Source organism: Peromyscus californicus, unplaced genomic scaffold, assembly GCF_007827085.1.
Source record: "Peromyscus californicus insignis strain IS unplaced genomic scaffold, ASM782708v3 Scaffold_1__1_contigs__length_55948999, whole genome shotgun sequence".
NCBI lineage: Eukaryota > Metazoa > Chordata > Mammalia > Rodentia > Cricetidae > Peromyscus > Peromyscus californicus.
In genome coordinates, this window is record NW_026294492.1 from 12,787,928 (window position 1) to 12,812,213 (window position 24,286).

Sequence of the window (24,286 nt, forward strand, 5' to 3'; positions counted from 1 at the left end):
TTGGGACTGTTTTCTTTTGTCACGGTGCAGATTAATTTGACACTCTCAGACTCCTACATGGATTCCTCCAGTCTTACGTGTAACTGAAGCCACAGTGTGTACTGAAGTAGAAGCTATGGGTTAGTCAGGACCCCTCAGATGATTGACGTGCACCCAGAATCTCTGTTTTCTGACTGTGTCAGATATAAATCTCAGGACTTAGGTTTGATTAAAACTCAAATTCAAAAAAATGTCCCCTGGAAAACTTGTGTATGTTACCAGTTGGTTAATCTGGGCTTTAAAAGATCCAATCAGTGCTGAAATAAACATTCCCAATGGAGGAGGAGCAATCTGTCTGTCATCTCATATCTCACAGACTCACTGAAGATAAACATTTGCCAATGACAGAGGACATAGACTTCAACTGCACTGAAATTAGCCTTTTCTTGTAGTCTTTACTTTGGAATATGATTCAGCTGGTTCCACCTTGGAATGTAAACGTGAGAGGTCAGAGAGTTAAACTCTCACTTTTTCAATCAGATTCTAGACATTGATTTCCACCATAGCCTTCAGAAAACTACTGATGTTCTGCAAACAGGAAATGATGGTAGATAGAATAAAAGATTCAGTCAATGCTCCCTTGTTTAGTCTGGTCACATTCATTCATTTTCTATTGAGAGAACCATGCTGTGTCTTGTCAGCCAATGCCACCTTCTAGAAAAGTACTTTCTGTGACACACAGTGCTGGGTCCTTCTGCAGGGGATGTCTATGGCTCTATCTTTGGGTCATTTGCCTACTTTCCGGAAACCTATTAGTGTATATTCTAACTTGCCTCAAGATCATAAAAGAAAGAGGTTTTCATTCTGGGAGATCTATAGGGAAAACTATTTTTGTTTTGTTTTTCCCCATAAAAATATGAATGCTTCAGTAAGTATTTTTTCCTAAGATGTGGATGCTAGGGTCCATGAGAAGTCCCATAAAAGACCACCAGTCACATGTGCAATCAACAAGAGCGGTTAATAAAAAATTCCAGCATGCAGGAGTTAAACCGTCTGACACAGTGGCAAATGAGGGCTCCGAGAGAAGCTCGCAGGCTCCTTTTAAGCAGGATTTGGGGAATTCCAACTGTGGGTAAGTGTACTCTGAAAGTGACTGGGTACAGACCCTTCCTGGTCCAGGAATCATTTTATGATTGGCTCATGACATCTGGTCAGCAACTGTGGCTGCAGTGTCAGAGGTCTGTCTGCTGTGTCAGGGGTCTGTCTGCTGTGTCAGGGGTCTGTCTGCAGTGTTAGAGGTCTGTCTGCTGTGTCAGGGGTCTGTCTGCAGTGTCAGAGGTCTGTCTGCTGTGTCAGGGGTCTGTCTGCTGTGTCAGGGGTCTGTCTGCTGTGTCAGGGGTCTGTCTGCAGTGTCAGAGGTCTGTCTGCTGTGTCAGGGGTCTGTCTGCTGTGTCAGGGGTCTGTCTGCTGTGTCAGGGGTCTGTCTGCTGTGTCAGGGGTCTGTCTGCTGTGTCAGGGGTCTGTCTGCTGTGTTAGAGGTCTGTCTGCTGTGTCAGGGGTCTGTCTGCAGTGTCAGAGGTCTGTCTGCTGTGTCAGGGGTCTGTCTGCTGTGTCAGGGGTCTGTCTGCTGTGTCAGGGGTCTGTCTGCTGTGTCAGGGGTCTGTTTGACTGAAAATAGTAAGAACAGTTCCTGCTTGTGGCCGGGAAGGACCCTGATTGACTATGACACTGGACATACTTACTGAGGGTCTGATTGAAGCCAAACACAAGTCAATAGGATGGTGGGATAATATGGGGCAGAGGTCTTAGCAAACTGGCTCCTGGAAAAAACAAAACAAAACAAAACACAGCTGGCTCTATTAGGGTGATTCCTGTTATAAGAGGGGATGTCCACGTCAGAGACTTGAACAAATATCGATTCACCCCAGACAGGGAACTCATAACCAACTGAACTATGCCAACCACCAATGGGTTTCATTGGGGTTATTTACAGGAATGTGGGAGAGAGATTACTTACAGGAACAGGAATGACTCAAAGACATCTGCATGACCAAGTCCAGCCTAGCCTGGGTGACAACTCACAAAAGATAGAAACCTGGAGCACATGGCACCTCTCCCAAGCAGCTCGGCTGGTCTTTGATTCTAGTTTGGATAGACTCTGCCTTTTCATTGGATTTCTCTTGGCAGCCTTGCCTGTCTGATTGTGACTTTCAGCAGTCTTTACTGTGCACATACTCTTGGGGAGGGAGGGGCCTTGTGAATCTGCTCGGTTTCAGGAACTCCCTGAAGCTGTTTGGAGTTGCTTACTTCCTGTCTCACAGACCTTCCCTGCCAGATGGAATGATTCAACCTGAGAGGAAAGTGCTACACACAACAGTATGAAGTCACATGGCTGATAATCTGCATGCAGTGAAGGCTTTTCAAACCTAACATGCCTATGGATTCTCACGTTAAAAAATTACAATCATTGCTATTATATAAGCAAGGAAAAGGACAGAAGGCCATCTTCACAATAGTGGCTTAAGATCTTCAGAGCACTTTTTATCTTTCCAAAGAAAATGTAAGAGGCTGCCAGTGTTAGGTATTCCCAGAAAAATAGAGCATTTTCCACCTCATTTAGTTACTGAATTGGTTTGATATTTGTGGTAGTTTATATGTCAAAGTGTAACCTTTCATGTTCCTAAAACAAACAAGCAAAAAAAATGAAAGTAGTTTAGAAACTGAAAAGTGATTTTTGAAGCTCAAGGTTGAAAAGGAGACATTTAGTTTGCAGGAAGAAAGATCAAACATGAATATCACATTCAAGGAGACCCAGGATTCAGGCCTCACTCTCTGAAACACTGGACTAGCCCCTTGGTCTCTCGTAATCATAGAGAAGGAGCAGGGAGGTCATTCTGAGAAAAAAGAATGGGAAGCAGCATTCTACTGAAGCAGTCATCCCCTTCTTATAAGGACTGACCATAACAGGACCAGTTGTTCTGTTTTGTTTTTTGATTTTTCTGGGGACCACTTTGTTAAGACCTCTGCTTCATATTACCGCACCATACTATTGACTCATGTCTAGCTTCAATCAGACTCTCTTATACCAGGACTGACCCTAAGAGCCAGCCACTTAGCAGAGAATTTCATGAGTGTTCCTGCCATCTCCCCCTTGGACATGTGGCGTTTGCACTCTGTTCCTCAGACCTATATCCTATCCCTGTAAATGTGGTTATTAGAGTTCTTGGGCAAAGCTGGTAGTCTCCTTGGCTAGCCCTTTAAAGTTGCTCAGAAGGGAGTGTCACCTGCAGCTAGGAGCGTAAGGACCTCATCAGATGACTTTCCCATTCTAATTGCTTCTATATATATATTTTTTTAAGGAAGAAGTTTGTCAAAAATCAGTTTCCAGAAGTCTTTCTGAGGAAGCACAGAACTTAGAGTGCAGCCTGGAACTAAAGAAACTAGTGGACACATTACCACTTATTATGTCCACCCGCCATACCTGGCAGGTAAAGTGCTTGTCTGGTTTGACCTTTAAGGAGCCTCTCCTGACCTCCAAGGAAGGATACACCATAAGGTGGATATTCATCTTTAGGGCTGTGATTCCAAATCTAATTCCCCAAATTTCAAAATTCTCAGGGTCAGTAAATCCATAGAGAAATAATTTCCAGTGAAGTGAAGCTTGTTTTATTTAATAGATTAGAGGAAATTGGGGTAGCACTTGTTATGGCAAGACAGTACGCACAGGGACTTGTGGACAGGATGACATGCTGTGTGGGTCAATGGGTGTCTGTGTGTCTCTGTAATATAGTGATGGGGAAACACGGGGTTGGGCTCAGAAGGATGCAGGAGTTCCCGCTCTGGGACTGATGTGCTGCTGCTGAGCATGTTATTCAATACTTTCACATCTCCCTGACTTGTGGCAACCCCAGTGTCACAGAGGGGTGTCTTAGCATCTTCATTACATCCAGGCCCCAGGGCCAGCATCTTATGAGAGGAAGAATTGATTTTAATGCACATTTCCAGGTTATAGTCCATCTTGGGGAAATCAAGGCAGAAACTCAGTCAGCTAGTCACATCAAATCCATTGTCAAGAGTGGAGAGATGTGAATGCTACCGTGCTGCCCAATGACTCTTCATATGTTCCAGGTTTCTTCACTGTTACAGAGTTCAAGTCCCAGCCAATGAAACAATTCTGTCCATCTCAGTTAACAATCTATAAAACCCACAGCCATGCCCAGAGTCAACCTGATCAAAATGGTTCCTGATTTTGGGTGCCCTCTGTGCAGAGCCTTGGTGAGCCAGGCACTGCGATGGCTCTAAAGACTTTATTTGCAGGAGTAGTCTCCATGAATATCACTGTGGCTGTGCCTCTGATCAAAGATATCATCCACACTTCCAAGGCCATCAGGTAGCTTCTCTCTGACTTGTTTCTAGAGGACCAGTGGTCCTTGTGCTCATGAATGCCTATGATTTGTTAACTGGGCAACATGTGGTGTTCAGAGGGCAGGTTTGCTGTGTTGATCAATGCCTGGATTTTTAGAGAGTCGCTAAAGTCAAAACTGAATATAGTAAAAAATGGAATAGATGTTTCGGTTTTTTCGGGTGGCTACAATAACATGAAAGAGAAAATAATAAAGGAGCTAGCAATATTGAGCAGTAACTGCTTCACAGACATTTCACCCTTGGTGTCATTACTCCATGCCCAAATAGCCCTGAATCGTATTTCTCCTGCTTGGTTGGTGGCCATGCTCTGTATGTATCTAGTGACTTAGGTTTTCAAGAGACATGGAATAGAAGAACTAGAGATATATCAAATTGCTTTAGGGATAATAATCATACCTATTCTTTAAGTCTTGTGAAAAAACTGCATTAAATAAAAAGGTCCATATGTAGGTTTTTATGCTAGTACCAAACTGTTTTTATTACTATAGCTCTATAGTAGAGGTTGAGGTCATGGATGGTGATGCCTCCAGAGGTTGCTTTATTATACAGGATTCTTTTAGCTATCCTGGGTTTTTTGTTTTTTCATATGACGTTGAGTATTGTTCTTTCCAGGTCTATGAAGAATTGTGTTGGGATTTTGATGAGGATTACATTGAATCTGTAGATTGGTTTTGGTAACATTACCATTCTTACTATGTTAATTCTACCTATCCATGAGCATGAGAAATCATTCCATATTCTGGTATCTTTTTCAATTTCTTTCTTCAGAGACTTAAAGTTCTTGTCATACATGTCTTTCACTTGCTTAGAGTTACCCCAAGATATTTTATATTATTTGTGGCTATTGTAAAAGGTGATGTGTCTCTGATTTCTTTCTCGGCCCATTTATCATTTGTATACAGGTAGGCTATATGGGTTTTTTCCTAGTAAATCTTGTATCCTGCTACATTACTGAAGGTGTTTATCAGCTGTAGGAGATCCTTGGTAGAATTTTTGGGGTCAAATATGTATACTAACATGTCATCTGCAAATAGTGAAAGTTTGACTTCTTCCTTTTCAATTTGTATCCCCTTGATCTCTTTTTGTTGTCTTACTGATCTAGTTAGAACTTCAAGTGCTATATTGAATAAATATGGGGAGAGTGGACAGCCTTGAGCAAGGAACATCGAGATCATGATGGGAAAATGTAGAGAAGACCAGGTCAAACTACTGGAAACTAATGAACTGTGGACGAATAGCTGTGGAGCCCCCATGGGACTGGACTAGGCCTTCTGGATAAGTCAGACAGTTGTTTAGGTTGAATTGTTTAGGGGGCCCCTTGGCATTGGGATTGGAATCAGTCCCTGGTGCATGAGTGGGCTTTTTGGATAGAACCCAGGGCCTATAGTGGGATACTTTGCTCAGCCTTGGTATAGGAGGAAGGGCTTGGACCTGCCTCAACTGAATGTACCCAGCTCTGCTGACTACCCAAATGAATAGAAAATTTCTTTTTTTTTTCATGCTGAATTTATTGAAGGAGGAAGGAGGTCTTAAATACAGGCTTACAGCACAATGGGAGAACCCCAGAGGGCAGAAGTTCGCTACTGATGTTTACAATCTTGCATCTAACCTGTTAATGCCCATTATGCAGGATACACAGACAAGTATCCTCCCTTAAGCATTCAGGAGGGTGGAACCAGGCAGGGAATTAGCATCGAGAGGATATCAAGGTCAAGGTCAGCAAGCAAGGCAACAGTTACCCAAAACAGGGGCCAGGGCCCTATAGGTCCCCCTTTTACTAAAAAATGAGCTTCTGGCTTAGGTTTCATGGGACGTCAGCAGGTCACCTTACCCGTCATGGAGACACCTGCTCAGGCCACACAGGCGCTCTCTCTTAGGTTGGTGAGCGCCTCCCAGGCATTACCCGTCTATTCTAAAATGAATAGAAAATTTCTTAATAATAAAAAAACAGGAAAAAATATCTATTCCATGTTGTAGACCAGCAACTGTGAACATCCAGGGGTGTGGAAGCCTACCTGCATCCTCCTGGCTGTGGTCAGATTAGCCCCAAAGGCCTGTGTTGAGAGGATGCTGTCTACTGTTAAGACAGAAGATGATAGAGGGCAGGGGTAGACTGGCAAGAGGCAGAGGGAGGTCACATGCACAGGAGAGGGTTCCCTGTGGAGAAGAATGTCAGCAAATGTTTTTCAGGTCCGGTGAGGATGAGGAAGGGCTCCCTCTGTCAGAAAAATTTTCCTTACAATCTTCTCACTGCTGGAATGGACACCTGGGGTCTCCTAAAACTATTAGCCCCAGTGAGAGCTCTGAAAGTCATTTGTTGCAGGACTCCCTGAGTGAGTTCTAGTAAAGTACTCATAGCTGCGAGTAACACTGATTTAATAAAACAGTGCACTGCACACAGTCTTGGTCCTTTCCTGTGCGCTCACTGTTTCTACTTCTTACATCATTTCTGTTATCACAGCACAGCTCGACAAGGATGGCAGTGGTGATTATGTCTGCCTGGGGGAAGGAATCCCTGTTAATACTAAGAAATTGAGTTTCCTCTCAATGTATTGAGGAATTGGTAGAGTAGTGGCTGTACACTGCCTGCAGCAGAGGCCACACACTATGGTGGAGAGTGTGCCTGTGCAGCCCTCAGATGGGAGAGGGCACATGAGAGTGGAGACTAATGCTTTGTTCTTTCGCCATGGCAGATCTTAGACTACACTGAGGAAGAGTTTCTTCCTGATGACTGCATTATTCTTGTCCAATTCTCCCTGGGAGAGATTCGACTTCTGCAATTGGAGGTGAGTCAGAGAGTAAATTTTTTGAAGAAATGATACTGTGGGTCCTCAGACAGGTGCTGATGGTCATGGATTTTTATAGGTCAACAGCCAGAGAAGCAGAAGAGAGGATGTAGCTGGTCTTTGCTGTGGGTCACCCCATTGAACTGTCACCTCCTTCTGAGTTGGCTCTAATGTAGACAAGACATGGTCCTTATAGATGCACAAGAAACTATTTGAGACTCAGTGTGATCTCAGTTTGTCAGTTTATCATCATGCGGTGTTAGGATATTTGATCTCTTCATCTACCTTCATATCCTGTGGATGGAGAATGGACCAGTTCTGTCTCACTCACCTGTGGCTCCTAAGAATAATGCTTGGCTATTTTGTGATGTTATCAATTGGAAGGTTATCCAGAGCTCTCATACAGATATTGGTGGAGGTAGATAACAGTTGACCGATAACCACATTCCTAGAGGTCAACTGAAGTGGATAGTGATTGCAGACTGATAATTGCCACCTTCCTTGCCTTTTGCTACTTAAGCTTGTCTTAGATGTGAAAAATTGTGAAAACCATTCTCAAGTGCCATAATCTTGTGGTTCCCCAATGACAGTCAAGTCTGTCTTGCTGTGTGCTTATGACTCTGGTGGTAGAACTGACTTAGAAGCCTGGTATACAGCTTGGTAGTGAAGTGATTGCCTTGCATGCACAAGGTCTTTGGTTTTATCTTAGGACCAAGAAAATGGGGAAAAAGGCAGAATCGAATTACATTTGGGGTATAGCACGTATCAATAAACTTTTCATCCCTCTTGGCCTCTGGCCTCCAGACATTCCTGAACTTGCTCCATGGGATCTACTTGTTTCCCTCAGTTGAGAATGAATTTTCAGTGAGACAAAAGGTCATGCTTTTAGTAAACAGTCTATTTATGAATAAAGCACAGATATTAAACATACATAAGTAATACATCAAATACAGCTAGAGAGATGGTGCATAAGAGTATTCACTGCTCTTCCAAAAAGACACAAGTTCTGTTGCAGCACCGAAGTAGGGTATCTCACAACCTCCTGGAACTCCAGTTCCAGGAGATCTAACATCCTTTTCTGATTTTCATATGTAACCCCACACAAGTGACATATACTCATACAGGCAAAGACACATACACAGGAATAAGAATTTAAAATATTTTATTGTATAGAAGTTGGCATAAACATTACTAATAAATTCTTCAAAGGTCACCAGGAAACCAAGGATAAAAGTTGTTGTCACAAAAGTCTGCAGATATCCTGTGCTAACTTCCCCTGGCACCTTGCAGGTGAATGCTGAGACAGTGAGGTACTCCATCTGTACCTCCAGGCTGTCCAGACAACTATCATCAGTGAGATGCAGGACACTATGTTCTGTTATTGAGCATCAACAGGAGGCCTCCTAACCTACAAGGTGCTATGGAGGGGAAGCTCCAGGTTAGCAGAGGTTTTGAAGTTCTCTGACAAAGCTGGGAGCATCTATGGCATGTAAAGCACACTGCCGTGAGCACTGGCCTGGACAGAAAGTAAGGTGTCACCAATAAAAGATCTGAGTATTATAATGTGGCCAGGAGTTCTAGTAATTCCCACTGTGAGAATTGTAACACAGCCAGTTGTTAGATGACACAAGCTGGATGGAACGTGGCTTTTTTCCCCGCGAGTCTTACCCTACAGGAAAACTGGCCTTTACCAAAACCAAGATGTCCATGGTGACCTGGGGTCTTGGTTCCTTAACCCATTGTCTGTAGCTAGAGTTTTACAAATCTCTGACACCCGCCAGTCCCACAGCCATTCAGACCCAACCAAATAAACACAGAGACTTATATTGGTTACAAACTGTATGGCCGTGGCAGGCTTCTTGCTAACTGTTCTTACAGCTTAAATTAATCCATTTCTATTAATCTATACCTTGCCACGTGGCTTGTGGCTTACCGGTACTTTACATCTTTCTTGTCCTGATGGCGGCTGGCAGTGTCTCCCTCCCAGCTTCCTGTTCTCTCAATTCTCCTCTCTGTTAGTCCTGCCTATACTTCCTGCCTGGCCACTGCCAATCAGTGATTTATTTATTGACCAATCAGCAACACATTTGGCATACAGACCATCCCACAGCATTGTCTGTATTACTTTCACAATAGCAGTTTCCAGAGTATGGCTGGGGGTGTAGCTCAGTGGTAGAGCGTTTGCCTAACATGCATGGGGACTGTGTTTGATATCCATCAACACACACACACACACATACACACACACACACACACACACACACACACACACACACACACACGAGTATAGGCAAAAGCTTCTGTGGGTGTTCGATTCCTCACCATACAATAGGGCATCAGCTTTTCCTGACCCTTTCCTGATCAGACTATACTATAGTGAAGGACATTTAGAAACAAGAGGTGTAAGAAAGAGGAAGAACAAGGTCATGGTAAATATCCCTGATATCTGGGCTCACTTCAAGCACCAAAACATAAACTAGACCATGTATGACAGTAGGAACCCTGAGGATAGGTTTCAAGTATTTATTCTTCTGGTCTGGTTTTTTTTTTTTTTTCTAAATGCATATATCATTTTACTGAATCTGCCATACAGATTTTATTTCTATTGCTTGTGTGTGCACATAATTGTGTGGGTGCCCCTCTATGTGTGTTGAGGCCTGAGGTCAACCTCATGAGCCATTGAAAGTTTTTCTGGCCGGCTGGTGGTGGCGGTGCATGCCTTTAATCCTAGCACTCAGGAGGGTAGAGCCAGGTGGATCTGTGAGTTCAAGGCCAGCATGGTCTACAGAGTGAGTTCCAGGATAGGCACCAAAACTCTACACAGAGAAACCCTGTCTCGAAAAACCAAAAAAAAAAAAAAAAAAAAAAAAAAAGGTTTTTGGCATAAATTATGCATAGCATGGGTTTTATTATGATACTTTTATGTAGGTATACAACGTGCTTTGGTCATATCCACATCCTTTTACTCTGTTGTCCACTTTCTGCCTCTACTCAGCCCCTTCCTCTTCCTAATGAGTCCTTCTACTTACATTTCTTTCTTTTTTTATATATAACCCAATGAATCTCATTGGGGCTGCCTACCATATCCGGATCAATGGAGTGTGATTTACAGGAACATGAGCACCTTACCAGTGCTTACACCATTGGAACAATTGTCTGTTCCTGCCCCCATCAACCATTACCTGGCTAAAAATCCTCAGGGAAGAGTAGGGCTTCATCACACTAAGGTGTTGACAGAACTGGTCTTGTGCATGTATAGCACAGGGTTTACATGGCTGGAAGCACCTAATTGTTTCTAGTTTTAGCTCCTTGAGAATAGTAAAGCAGAAGCTCTCTCCCTTTTTCTTTAAACTGAGATCCCTCATTTCTCGTGGCACAGCATCTGTATGTGATCGAAAAGCTCCATGCCTTTGCTGGGCCCACTGCATTGTCTATCAGGCTGACCTGATAACCATCTGCCTTTAGTGGTACCACGAATACCTGCTTGGCTGGTTTCGTTGTCTCTGGTGTTGGGATATCTGCTGCTTTGGTTTGGAACTTCTTGGAGTGGCTTGAGACTCTTCTGACCATCTCCTCTGACACAGGGTAAGGTCCTGGTTATTACCAAGTTTGGCTGGCCAAGATGGAGGGTGTGTTGATGATGTCCTCCTTTGAGAAGATGGCAGACCATCTCTTTGAGGCTGCCTACTGTAGGCAGAAAGACTCCTTTTTTGGTAGGTCTGTAAGTATCAAAGGCTTATTGCTTACAGAATCAATGGATTTTTTTTTTTGTCTCCAGAGCCCAACTAAAGTACCTTGCCATCCACATTTACTTACATATTTGTCTGTGTTTGCTGTTGATCTGCTATGTCGGTCACACTGACTAAATAGTTTTTTTCTGAGATCTCTGTTGTGGGTTTAGATCTACTGAGATGTAGCTGTAACTACAGCACAACGATATGTGATAAAGCATTTAGTAATTATATAAGTAGACAAAATAGATTTGTTAATAAATATTTATCACGCAACATTTGAAACTCACAAATTAAAAAAAATCAAGTGTAAAACCAAATGTGATGACAGTACAATTTCTTCTCAATGAACTGAGGATGTGACAAAAGTCAGTTTCCAAGTGGCACATTTGTTAGCCAAGTCATGAGGGCCATTTACTGAATTCAATCACGTTGGCAGAAACAGGGAAAAAGAACACGATGTTTAAAAGCTATGAGCTTTGAGTGCAAACAGTGGTTTTAGACACTAGAAACAACAGCATGAACGTGTATAGCCAACTGAAATACAAGGAGTATTCCACATGGTTTCCCTTGGCTCCTGATGAGGTGGCCAACACTACTCTTTGAGACTGTTTGAGAAGTCAGTACTGAACGACTGAATAATTAGCTTCTGTGAATAACCTGCAGGAACAGCCACAAATAATATTTTCAAGGAACACGAGAAAACACAAATTTAGTACAAGCTGAGGTGGAATTTGTTAAGTCCCCTCATGGGAGAATACGACGGAAAAGCTTAATTTGATGTCTCTGTTAATTAGAAGGCTCTACCTATCCCTCTGGAGCAGTGGTTCTCAACCTTACTAATGTCGCAACCCTCTATACAGTTCTTTATGTTGTAGTGACTCCCAGTCATAAAATTATTTTTGCTGCTACTTCATAACTATAATTTTGATAGTTATGAATCATAATGTAAATATATCAAATGAGTGAATGTTCTAACAATAGAGACATTTTTCTGATATTCTTAGTGCCGGATCTGAATCTATATACATACATGCGTAGATATACGCATATGTACATACATATACATGTTTGTATATACATGACTCAGCCTGCTGAGTCATTTTTTTGTGTAAATGGTTTTAGAGTGGACTGCTCTACTGTACAACCAATAAGGGACTTCTTTCCTGGGAGAGGCAAATTCTCCTTCTCCCACCAGTCATTTGTTGCCTGCAGTTCCTTGTCTAGGGGTGAACCTCCCAAAATTTTCTCCTTCCATGTTAACATGTCCATTGATCTTACCATTGCCTGGTCTTGTTTATGCATCCAATTCTAAGAGAGACTGTTTCCACTAGACTTCCTGGTTTTCTCACTCTTACCACATTTTTGCTCCCCTCTCCTGCAATGTTCCTTGAATCATAGATGCAGGCACTGTCTAAGTAGACTTAAAGTCCACTCACAAAGTGGGAAATTATACTTGATATTGGAAATCTAGCCAGTTTCCTGAAAACTAGTGAAGTCACAAACCTTAGGAAAATAACCACATTGTCTCCTTACTTGACCAGCATAATCCCCCAACTACATTCTAAATCTTATTCTTATACCAACAGGTAAGTACAGCTACTACCTCCTCCTTAAAGAAGCCTCTTTTTACAGCAAGTAGAGACCCTAAGAGAAAGCAGGACACAGTGAAGGAATCTCAGCCCAGTCCCAACATGCACACCATGCAGGTTTTGCATGCTGTTCTTTTCTTTGAGGCATGAGTTCATGCAATCCAGGATGATCTTGAACAGCTGATTCTCTTTTGTCTCCCCAGTGATGAGATTACAGAACAGGACACGGAATCTAGCTGCAATGCATGTCTTGACAATATTTCACCATCCCAAATAAGACCTTTTGAGTCAAATAGTGAGACCTCATTTACACCACAAACGACTGACAGAGTATGATCTCAACTCTACGTGAGAATCAGATCCAGATGAGGTCACTGTTGAATGGGCTCAGCTCACTGCACCGGTGAAGGGTTAGAGGTAAGTTCTACTGTGAAAGAAAGTCACTCAGTGCATTCTTGTCATGTATTGACTTTTGCTCCTTACATGTTTATGACTGCAGAGTGGTCTCAGTATATCATCTGTAGACATGTTATAAACGTTAAGATGTATTTCATAAATGATAAGCAAAATAGACAAGTTCCAGAACATCAAAAATACTTATCTTGTAATATACTGCTAGTCCTAAATGGTAGAGTAAATAATTATTTGCACTTGGTGCAATAAAAAGATTTAATAATGGTATCATTTGAGTAGCAACATTTGGAAACTTAATTTTTATTTAAAATATTTACTTATATATTCTTTATGATTATTTTTATATGAACACAGATTTATCAAGAAAAGAATTATTTTCAAATGTTAAACTAGATTTTTTTGTATACATTAAAATTGATTAAAGATATTTACAAAATATAATCCTAACTATATGTGAAGCATTAGATTCACCCTAAATTCTATTAGAAAGCATGCATTTCTTAAGCAGCATGTCTAGTCCTATTAGTTATAATTAATTCAAGAGTCTGGGCCTATTTGTTAAGGAGAACAGGAATACTAGTTTTTGTATCATTTTCTTACAAGCCTGATTATTTGGAAGCAGGCCTTCTCAGAGTTTTGTACAGTTCTGCCTTTCCAAATAGTAATGTTTGTACCTTAGGAAGCTCCTACTCTGTTTGCAGTACATTTTCAGCAAGCCAATTAATCCTTAAGGTTGTACTTTGTGACTGAGCATCCATTCAGATGGCCTGCTACATGGCTGTTTCCTTTAAAATGAAGAAGCATCCTCTCCTTTAGAGGAGAGAGGTTCTTCTGTCAGAAAGCTTAAAAAGCTTACTAACTCTGAAAGTTGCAAGACCCCGCAGGCATCTCTACAAGGTTAAATAAGTGGTAACATTGCAGGGGACAGGAGGCTAGCTGGACTAGCAGCCTCCAAATGGGGCAGGGAGTTCTAAGGATGCCAGCTTCATGAGTCATCATGAATAGTACTTGGATGTTTCTGTAAGGGGCTCCCGTGAGTCACAGCCCACCTATGTTACTGTAAATAATGCCAATATAGTCAGTGGCTTAATAAATGCTTTGATGGACTTGTTTCTCTGCTCTGTCACCAGTGCCCTAGCTTGAGTGAGCAGATATATTTATTTATGTCACCCAATGGAAATATGACATAGCATGGCCTTTAGGATATTTCTGCTAGCATGAAATGCAGTACAAATAATAGGATCTTTCATCCAGGGAAGCCATGTAAAATACTCACAAGCAATAGTGCTAGGAATCTTCATACATATATACCCACATATCTGTATAGGTGTATATATGTACACATAACTTAGTCAATTAACATTCATGAGCTTGTAATACACACATATGTGACATATATGAATGATACACGGTACAAGAGACCATATAATCACATAATACGTAATGTTTGGTCACCTTTAACCTGTATAGTTGATAATATAAATTAAGCAATGATTCATGTTATCTAGATTAATGCCAGCCTCTATAAAATGAATTTACTACCTCAATACCGATGAAAGCAGAATGGCTGTTAATGGTATTTTAAAATAAAACATGTTTTCTAGACCAGTTCATGAATTATGGAGAAATTGAATCTGTCATGTTGAAAGTACTGAAGTACTCCTGCCTCTCAGTGAGTTGTCTCCAAGGTAATGTTCTGAGCTACTGTTACACTGTTTTGACTAACAAGGAACCTGTGTTGATGTATTATTGACACAATCCCACTATGGAAGTGGGAGTTTCGTCTCTCTGCCTTGCAGGCTTATGTTTGGACAGTACAGAATGCTCTGTTTACACCACTGCTGTATCCCAAGGCAGTTTCCCCTGCTCTTCTCCCTCCACAGCTTTTCTTACCTTCCCTCTAAATGAAAACCTGCAAAGTGACAGATTTAATCATCTACAGGTAAAACATCCAGTTTCCGTTTCCTTGTTTACAATCAAGCATGATGACTTACGTTTCAAATGTCAGCACTTGGGAGGTCAAGGGAGAAGAAGGTTCAGGATTTCCAGGTAACCCTTAGTAACGTAATTATTTCAAGGGCAGACTAGGATAAACAAGACCTTCTCTCTAAAAACCAGAAAATATTTTTTTTGCAGATATTGATATTTTCTCTTGCGTTTTCTTCTTAAACAGTATTTCAAAACATTTAGTATCAGCAGAATGTATAGTGATCACTTCTTTATTTCGTGTACTTAAAATGTTGTTCCTTGACCATTTTTTACTTGCACTTCATAATTAAATGTCTTTTTCCTCTGATTTCTTTTAGACTCAGCCTGTGGCCAGGTCAGAAATTCTTTCCTGAGCTATAGTCAGTAGAGGAGCTGGCTCATCAAAGACATCCTCCCTTTCAGTGATCTTGACATCCAGTTTTTCACTTCCAATCATTCTAAAATTTTTCATCTGGCTATTTACATTTTGTTTAAAATATATAAAACTGTTTAATATATTTCATATAAATATACTGATATAAGACATGTAATTTTATCCAAATATATTTATAAAAAATTATATAAATTTATTTATAGAAATAAATATATATAACATATAGATTTGTTTCTACTTGTTTTATATTTGGTTTATTTTTCAGGTAGAACTCTAGTCCCAGAAACTGAGATCAACAGGTGTGTTGCATAGGCATGTTGAATGCTTTGAATGGAAGGAAGTAAGATACTCCACAAACCCCAAATCTCTGGTTTCTACTTCTCTCTTTTTTCCATTACCACAGTCAATACAAACTAAGAATTCTTCCCAAAAGTCCACCAGAGGAAGCAGAGGCTCTGTCTACCAAAGCCTGCCATAAACCCTAGACATAGTACACTTACCTTATCTTTCCTTTTTCTCTGGGTAGCAGCAGGTAATGAGGAAATTGTCTGAGCTATCTTGCCAGATAGATTCACAAAAGTCTCTTTCTCAAAGCAGACCGTACTCAAGAGGAAATGCTACAGAGAAAAACCAGAAATAATCAGAGCAGGCAACTCTGTTTCCCTGAAGCCTGAGGCACGCCCTTTGTTCAATCTCAATTCCACATACTGTCCTGCTGCTTCAAACCTCAGCACAAAAGTGGACGATTCTCCCCAGGTTCTTTGTCTCTTGATTTATACCGACTCTTCTGTAACATGGATTTTGATTAAATATACATATTTTGCTTTTCTATTGTCAACCCCCCTTTGGCTGTAGAAGTGTCAGTGGTGACCCTTGTGATGAGGAGACATTACATATTTTCTACCCTTTTATGTTTTTTATCGTAAATTTTGGAATAACTACGTCATCTCTGAGTTTGATACTATGTATGCTCTGTTTTTAGTTTTGCAAGACAGGGTTTCTTTGTATAGCCCTGGAACTAGCTCTGTAGTTCAGGCTGTCCTTGAACTCAACTACCGGACTGCCTCCTAAATGCTGGGATTACAGGTGTGCAGCACCACTGCCTGGCAAAATTTTGTATTTTTAAGTGTAACAACTTTGCTCTGTTTTTTAAGTACTATTAGTCATAAAGCTGAAAATAATTGTTACTTTCAGTACACTAAAGAGGACTAATTTTATATCATTTACCTTCCTATATTCTACTAAAGTTACATAATGCACTGTGCTTCAGACATATTGGTCCTTAACCAGCTTCCTACATTTGTTTCCTTTAGAGGATACTTCACACAGTATGCTAAGGCACTCTGACCTATTACAAAGGAGATTTGAAAAATGACCACATTAAGGTGAAATAAGCCAAACAGGGCAGTCAGTGTATTTGCAATTCTGGAATAAGTTAGAATATGATTTTAAAGAGCTGACACCCTTACTTCAATATTAAATGCTGTAGCATTTCAGGGACAACAGATTGATCCTAGATGATTGTCAAAGGTGCTCCCATGCTTATTAAAGTTCACTGAGATATATCCATGCTGACATCACTGCCAAAGCCCTTCATTATCACAGGCCACCGCTTCTTCTTGTCTCTTAGTCTATCCCTACTCCTTCCAAACTGATTCTCAAAAGCTGCCAATCTTACCACAGCTCACTGAAAACCGCACCATGTTTCACCTTACACTATTCAAAGCTTAAATATGTAGAAGTGACTTGCTAAGAATAGTGAGATAGCTGAGATTGTTCTTAACTGTCTAATTTCATTCTCCCTTATCATTAACTGATATGGCGTATTTTTCATATTCTGCCTACCCCCATGATATTGTAGCACTATGTATTAGATTTCTTACCAATGTTTTATACATACACATACACACACACACACACAATCAGTGGAACAACTTAGCAGGAAAAACATATTTTGGCTCATGGTTTTAGAGGGCTTAGACTACTCGGCCCAGTGCACTTGGGCAGAACATCCTGCTAGCAGAGTATATGAGAGAAAAAAGCTGTTCACTTCATGGTATATGGGGAAGTAGAGTGAGAGGTGACGGACAGGGGACTATTATTGTGACCTAGGTCCTTCAGTTATGTCCCATTTCCTAATTGAGGTTTTATAACCTCCCCAAGCAGGGCCACCAGTATGGGACCAGGCATGGAAAGCATGAGGACTGATGGAATTAGGGTTTTCAGTCAATAACACAGTGACTTCTACTTCAGAGAGGATTAGTTATCTGTTTACCATGCAATAATTAGCCTTAAACATCGTGATGCAAAACTACTCGGCTTACTGTTTCTTACAAATCTGTAGATCTACTAAGAGCCCAATTAGTCTGTGTTATCTTGTGAGGATCTAAACGATTTCCCATGGACTCAGTCACACATCTCTGTTCTCTGCCAACACTATGGGCATATCTGTAACCCCTGTCCTTTCTCCTGAAGGTCTTTTATCCTTCATGGGATAAACTAGGCTTTTCCATATAGTGGCCAACAACTACACCAGCAAGCTCCCACAGTGTTCACTTATTTGTGTGTGGTCATTTGTGCTATTGTCAATTAAGATGCTATTCCCTTGGTGTATATATAAGCCACATCCTAACACAGGAAAAATGGAAATCAACGCAACTCTTGAGAAAAAGTAGTGGGAAAACCACAACACCACGCTTGGACCACAGTTGCAGCAGGAGCTGTATGAAGTTGCTTCCTGGAAATATGAATCACTTTGCCTACTGTGTCCATTGACTAAAGACTTACAGTGTGGAGTGTTACTCAGATAGAGTAACTTGCTAGGCTTCCAGGGTACAGTAAGGGTTTTCCCTTTAATAGTGATAATCTTGAACATCCCTACCTGTTCCACTACTTGACTGCCATCTCGAACTACCTAGTACAGGATTCTTCGACAAACCACAGACTTTGCATTTCTTTTTATCCCACTTTTGTTGATCTTTTTCACTATAGACCTGAATGATTCATTGGTAATAACCATCCAATAAAATCAATACTTTGTCTAAGAAATCAGCCCTTTGCTTTTCAATTCTGCCTCGTTCAGTTTTACAGGACATATGAAGAATAACAAAGATTTTGGGCCAAAACACCGCACAAATGACCTCTGGCTGAATTTTTCTTGGAGACTGTTTACCAATGAAATCCTATGACCTTGACCTCAACTGCATACATTACCATTGACCATCCCATCTGCCAGGTCCTACAGGAATAGCTGACTAAGCTCTGCGTACAGCTTTCTATGGCTTTTTGCCATCTAAAGTCCTGATATCTTCCACATTCATCCAAAAGACAACATTCCCAAGTCCTTTGCAGCAACAAAATCACCTTTGAGGTACCATTTAAAAAAAAAATCTATCTTGCTTCTCTGTTGCTGTGATTAAATTCTCCAACCAAAAGCAACTCTGGTCATGAAGAGGTTTATTCAGTTGACACCCCAGAATACAGTCCATCATTGTGGAAGCTTAGGATATAAGCTCAAGCTAATAACTAAGGACAAAATCACATGGAAACATGGCTTCCTGGCTTTCTTGCTTTGTTACTGTCTCATGTTCAGCTAGCTCTCTCATACAGCAGAGTCCAACTTGCTTAAGGATATTGTCACCCTCCGTGGAAGACCCTTCCCACATCAATCCTCAATCAACACAATCTCGAACAATCAAATCATTGCAACCAGCCAGTATGATCTGGTCAAGTCATCAATTGAGGCTCACTCACATGACTCTAGGCTACATTCATGTTGACAGTTGATACAAACTAGGACACAGAGACAATATATGAGAGTCGTTGAAAAATCCAAACCAATGTATCAACCATATAAACCACCTAAGTAGCAACATCCCAAATGATGATGATAGCAAACCTGGAAAACACGGATATGCCAAGAAATAAAGAGAGGGAAGACTCTAAGATCCCAAGGAGGAAACTAAAACTGTTTCTCCACAGAAAGTCCTCAAATCAACAAAAACTCAAGGAACTCATAACATTACACAGTAAATTTTCAGAATACAAAGGTCAAGGTCCGTCATTTTCAGAGAAACTACAATATAATTAGATATAATAAAAACACACAGCAATGATGGTACCACTGGTAAAAGGAGACACTAGACAGACCTACAAATATAACACTATCCTTTAAAGAAGAACTACAAGATTATAATCAAAAATCAAAGAAATCACTGGCCAGCACTCACCCTCTGTACTCCAGTTCTCTCCATTGTCAACTGGAGAAAATGGGTTGGGAGTGGAGGGCTGTATCACCAAAATGGGAGAGCTTTGCATAAAGCCTTCTGATGTTTCAACATTGTAGAAAATAGTTTTGACTGCTAAACGTATTTCATTCCCTTATGATAAAGAAAAGGATGTCTGTCAGGATCACTTAGAATCCATTTTGTTTTTTATGACTGATGATTGAATTGATGATTGTCTGCAACAGAGCAAGGAAATGAAAACTTTAAAACCAAATGCAAGATAACAGATTTTTAGAGAATCACTGATTTGTATTATACACCATGTAAAGCAACTTGTTTTGCTCTAATTGCTTTATAAGTCACAAGAACTTTTGAAAACAAGATTATTCTCAGTTTTATGAGTCTATTTGGGTGAGAAAATGTCTTCCATGAGTATATAGGTGACACACCAGAAAAAAGGGTGTCAGATCCCCTGGATCTGGAGTAGCAAATGGTTATGAGCCTCTTGATATGAGTGCTGGTATCTGAATTCAGGTCATCCCCAACAAGAATACTTACTAGGTCACCTGCCCAGCCCTCACAGTACTTTTTATCCAATAAGCTAAAACTCTTTTACAGATTAACCATGATAACAATAACAACAGAACATCTAAATAAATAAAGAGTAAATAAACAATCCCTGGGAAATTGATGCATTAAAATTAAGTTGGGTATGCAGGCAAGACACTGTTCATTGCCCACTAAACCCCTTCAAGCCTGCCCAAATATCCCAAACCAAAGACAATCCCCACCCCCAACACCTCACCTCTGGCTCCGTATCCTGGTCTACAACTTTGGAAGAAGACTTCAGCTTTATCAGAAGCCAGGCTGGATCTGGGGACCTCAGGCAAGACACCTGCCAACTAACCACTAATACTCCTTAAAGCCCACCCAGCAACCCCAAACTGCACTCACTCTCTACCCCAGGCTCCACAGCCCTTAACTGTACTAGAGGCCAGAGAGGTCCTCAGGACCACAGAGAACACACTGATGACTACCCACTAAACCCATTTAAGCCTTTCCAACAACTCCAGACTGCACCCCTTCCCCTAGGCTCCATATCCCAGCCTACTACTTTGGAAGAAATCTTTGGCTTTACCAGAGACAAGGCTGATTTAAGAAACCCCAGGTAAGACATCACCCACAGCCAGCTAACACTCCTTAAAGCTTGCCCGGCAATACCAGACAGCTCACCCTCCTCTGGGCTCCAAACTAGGGCTCACAGCCCTGGCAGCCTTACAGGAGGCCAGACTGCTCTTACAAACTTCAGGTAAGACACTTCCCACCACCGACTTAAGCCTGTCCCTAAATTCTAGACTGCACACAATGCCCTACTCCCCACCCTGGCTCCATATCCTGGTCTACAATTTTGGAAGACTTATACTTAACCAGAGGCCAGGCCAGATCTATGAATCCCAGATCTACAACTTCAGAAGAATTCAGCCTTACTGGAGCACTGGCCGGATCTAGGATCACCAGCAACAGAAGCTGTACTAGAGGCCACGTTGCTCCTAGGGACCCCAGAGGTCAGAGCAGATCTAGGGATCCCAGTCTTCATTCCCTCTCCTGGGCTCCATATATCCTTGTATACAATGTTGGAAGAGGACTTTGGCCTTAATAAAGGCCAGGCTAGATCGAGGGATCCCTATCCCCCCAAAGCCCATAGGGGACACCCTAATGAACCTGAAACCATACTAGTCACCATAACTTTTAGCCATTTAGGACAGAAGATCAGAGAGTGAAGAGAAACCAAGGAACAAAAAACCCATCTAACAAAGACAAATGTAGGAATCAACATCTAGACCTAAAATCACCCCAAATCCAGATGGCTAAATGCCAGTGTAAGAGCACAATCAATTATAAAAAATGCAATATGGCATCACCAGAGCCTGGTTATTCTACAACAGCAAGACCTGAATACTCCATCATAGCTGAAGCACAAGAAAATGATGTTAAAAATTACTTTATGAAGATGATAGAGGTCCTTAAAGAAGATATGAACAAATCCCTTAAAGAAACCGAAGAAAAGAAAAACAAAAAATCAGAAGAAATCAATAAATCCCTAAAAGAAAACCAAGAAAAAAAACAAACATTTCAAGACATGAAAATGAAAATAGAAGTAATAAAGAAAACACAAATGGAGGGAATCCTGGAAATGAAAATCTGGGTAAGTGCACAGGAACTACAGACTCAAGCATCATCCAAAGAATATAAGAGATGGAAGAGAGAATCTCAGGCTTTGAAGATATGACAGAGAAAATAGATTCATCAGTCAAAGAAAATGTTAAATCTAAAAAATTCCTACTACAAAATATCCAGGAAATCTGGGACACTATGAAAAGACCAAACATAATAATAATAATAGGAATAAAAGAAGGAAACGAAACCCAGCTCAAAAACCCAGCGAATATATTTAATAAAATCATAGAAGAAAATGTTCCCAACTTAAATAACAATAAACCTATAAAGTTACAAGAAGCTGCCGGGCGGTGGTGGCGCACGCGCCGGGCGGTGGTGGCGCACGCCTTTAATCCCAGCACTCGGGAGGCAGAGGCAGGCGGATCTCTGTGAGTTCGAGGCCAGCCTGGACTACCAAGTGAGTTCCAGGAAAGGCGCAAAGCTACACAGAGAAACCCTGTCTCAAAAAACCCAAAAAAAAAAAAAGTTACAAGAAGCTGATAGAATACCAAATAGATTGGATCAGAAAAGAAAATCACCTTGCCACATAATAAACACTAAATATACAGAACAAAGAAAGAATATTAAAGGCATCAAGGGAAGAAGGCTAAGTAACATATAAAGATAGACCTATTATTAGGAATTACATCCAACCTCTCAGGAGACCCTAAAATCTAGAAGGACCTGTGTCTTGCAGACTCTAAGAGACCATGAATGTCAATCAAGACTACTAGACCCAGCAAAACTGTCAACCACCATAGATGGAGAAAATATGTTTCATAACAAAAACAAATTTAAACAATACCTATTTACAAACCAACCCCTGTAGAAGGTACCAGAAGGAAAACTCCAACTCCTAGAAGTTAAATACACCCATAAAAACACAGGCAATAGATAATCTCACACCAGCTAAACCCAAAAAAAGGGCACACACACACACTACAACCACCAACAAAATAACAGGAGCTAACAGTCACTGGACATTAATATTCCTCAAAATCAATGGACTCAATTCACCAATAAAAAGACACAGGCTAATAAACTGCATACAAAAACAGGATCCCACATTCTGCTGCATACAAAAAACACACTTCAACATCAAACATAGGCATCACTTCAAAGTAAAGGGTTGGAAAAAGATTTCCCAATCAAATGGAACTAAGAAGCAAGCTGGTGTAGCTATTCTAATATCTAACAAAATAGACTTCCAAGCAAAATTAATTAATGAAAAAAGATGAAGAAGGGCATTTCACATTTCACATTCAAGATGATGTTTCAATTCTGAAATCTATGCCCCAAATGTAAGGCCATCCACATTTGTAAAAGAAACATCACTAAAGCTTAAATCACTCATAGAGCCCCACACAAAAACAGTGGGAGACTTCAACACCACACTCTCACCAATTGACAGGTCATCCAGACAGAAACTAAACAGACAAATAATGGAACTACCAGACATTATGACTCAAATGTACCTAACAGGTATCTACAGAACATTTTACCCAAGCACTGAATAACTATTTACTGAGTTACTACTGAGTTAAGGAAAAAATAAGAAAGAAGTTAAAGACTTCCTAGAATTCAATGAAAGTGATACCCAACATACCCAAACTTAAATGACACAATGAAAGCTGTACTAAGAGGAAAGTTCATGGCACTAAGTGCCTTCATGAAAACTGTGGAGACATCCCATACTAATGACTTAACAGCACACCTGAACACTTTAGAACAAAAAGAAGCAGACACACCTAAGAGGAGTAGATGGCAGGAAATAATCAAACTGAGGGCTGAAATCAATGAAATAGAAACAAAGAGAACAATAAAAAGAAGAAAACAGAGTCGGTTCTTCGAGAAAACAAACAAAATAGATAAACCCTTATCCAAACTAAAAGACACAGAGAGAATACCCAAATAAACAAAAATCAGAAGGAAAAGGGGGACATAACAATGGACTCTGAGGAAATAGAGAATAATAGCATGTTTGCATCTCATCTCTGCAACAATTCTTACTACAAAAAGTTTGGAATTTAATTCTCATTCTCCATATATCAACTAAATGAATGTTAAAAAACCCCTCTGAAGGTGATTGCTTTCACTAGATTCTGTATTCTTTAGGCCCTTCGTTTTCTATTGTTACCTGTAGTGTAGACAAAATGGCTGGAGTTCTCACATCCACCAGACAAAGGAGAGGGCAGTAAAGATTAAAATCAGAAAATCAGATGGGAGAAAGAAGTGGGCGGACAGAGCCTGACCTGTAATTACACGCTGTTTCATGAACAATAAATACAACGTTGACTGTGAGAGTCCTTTGGAAGTGTACAATCCCTTGACCACTGCCATTGTCTTCATTCATTTAGCACTGTGTCCTCTTAAGGCCCCAATTTTACTGTTGTCCTCATCAAGTAAAAATGTAGGTTATTTTCCAATTTAGGCCACCGTGAATATAAATGCCATGAGCATGAGAATTCTGATACTTTTTTTTTTTTTTTTTGGAGCTGAGGATTGAACCCAGGGCCTTGCGCTTGCTAGGCAAGTGCTCTGCCACTGAGCTAAA

At 40.7% G+C, this 24,286-nt stretch overlaps 1 long non-coding RNA gene across 1 annotated transcript in view; it reads left to right on the forward strand.

Annotated features, from left to right (window-relative positions):
• The window catches only part of LOC128115347 (uncharacterized), a 40,877-nt gene extending 28,051 nt beyond the window's left edge, over positions 1 to 12,826 (forward strand). The window contains exons 3-4 of the long non-coding RNA XR_008220133.1: positions 7,098 to 7,190; positions 12,717 to 12,826. This is a non-coding gene — a long non-coding RNA (uncharacterized LOC128115347). The remainder of the gene's footprint in view (positions 1 to 7,097; positions 7,191 to 12,716) is intronic.
• The last annotated feature ends 11,460 nt before the right edge of the window (positions 12,827 to 24,286 follow it).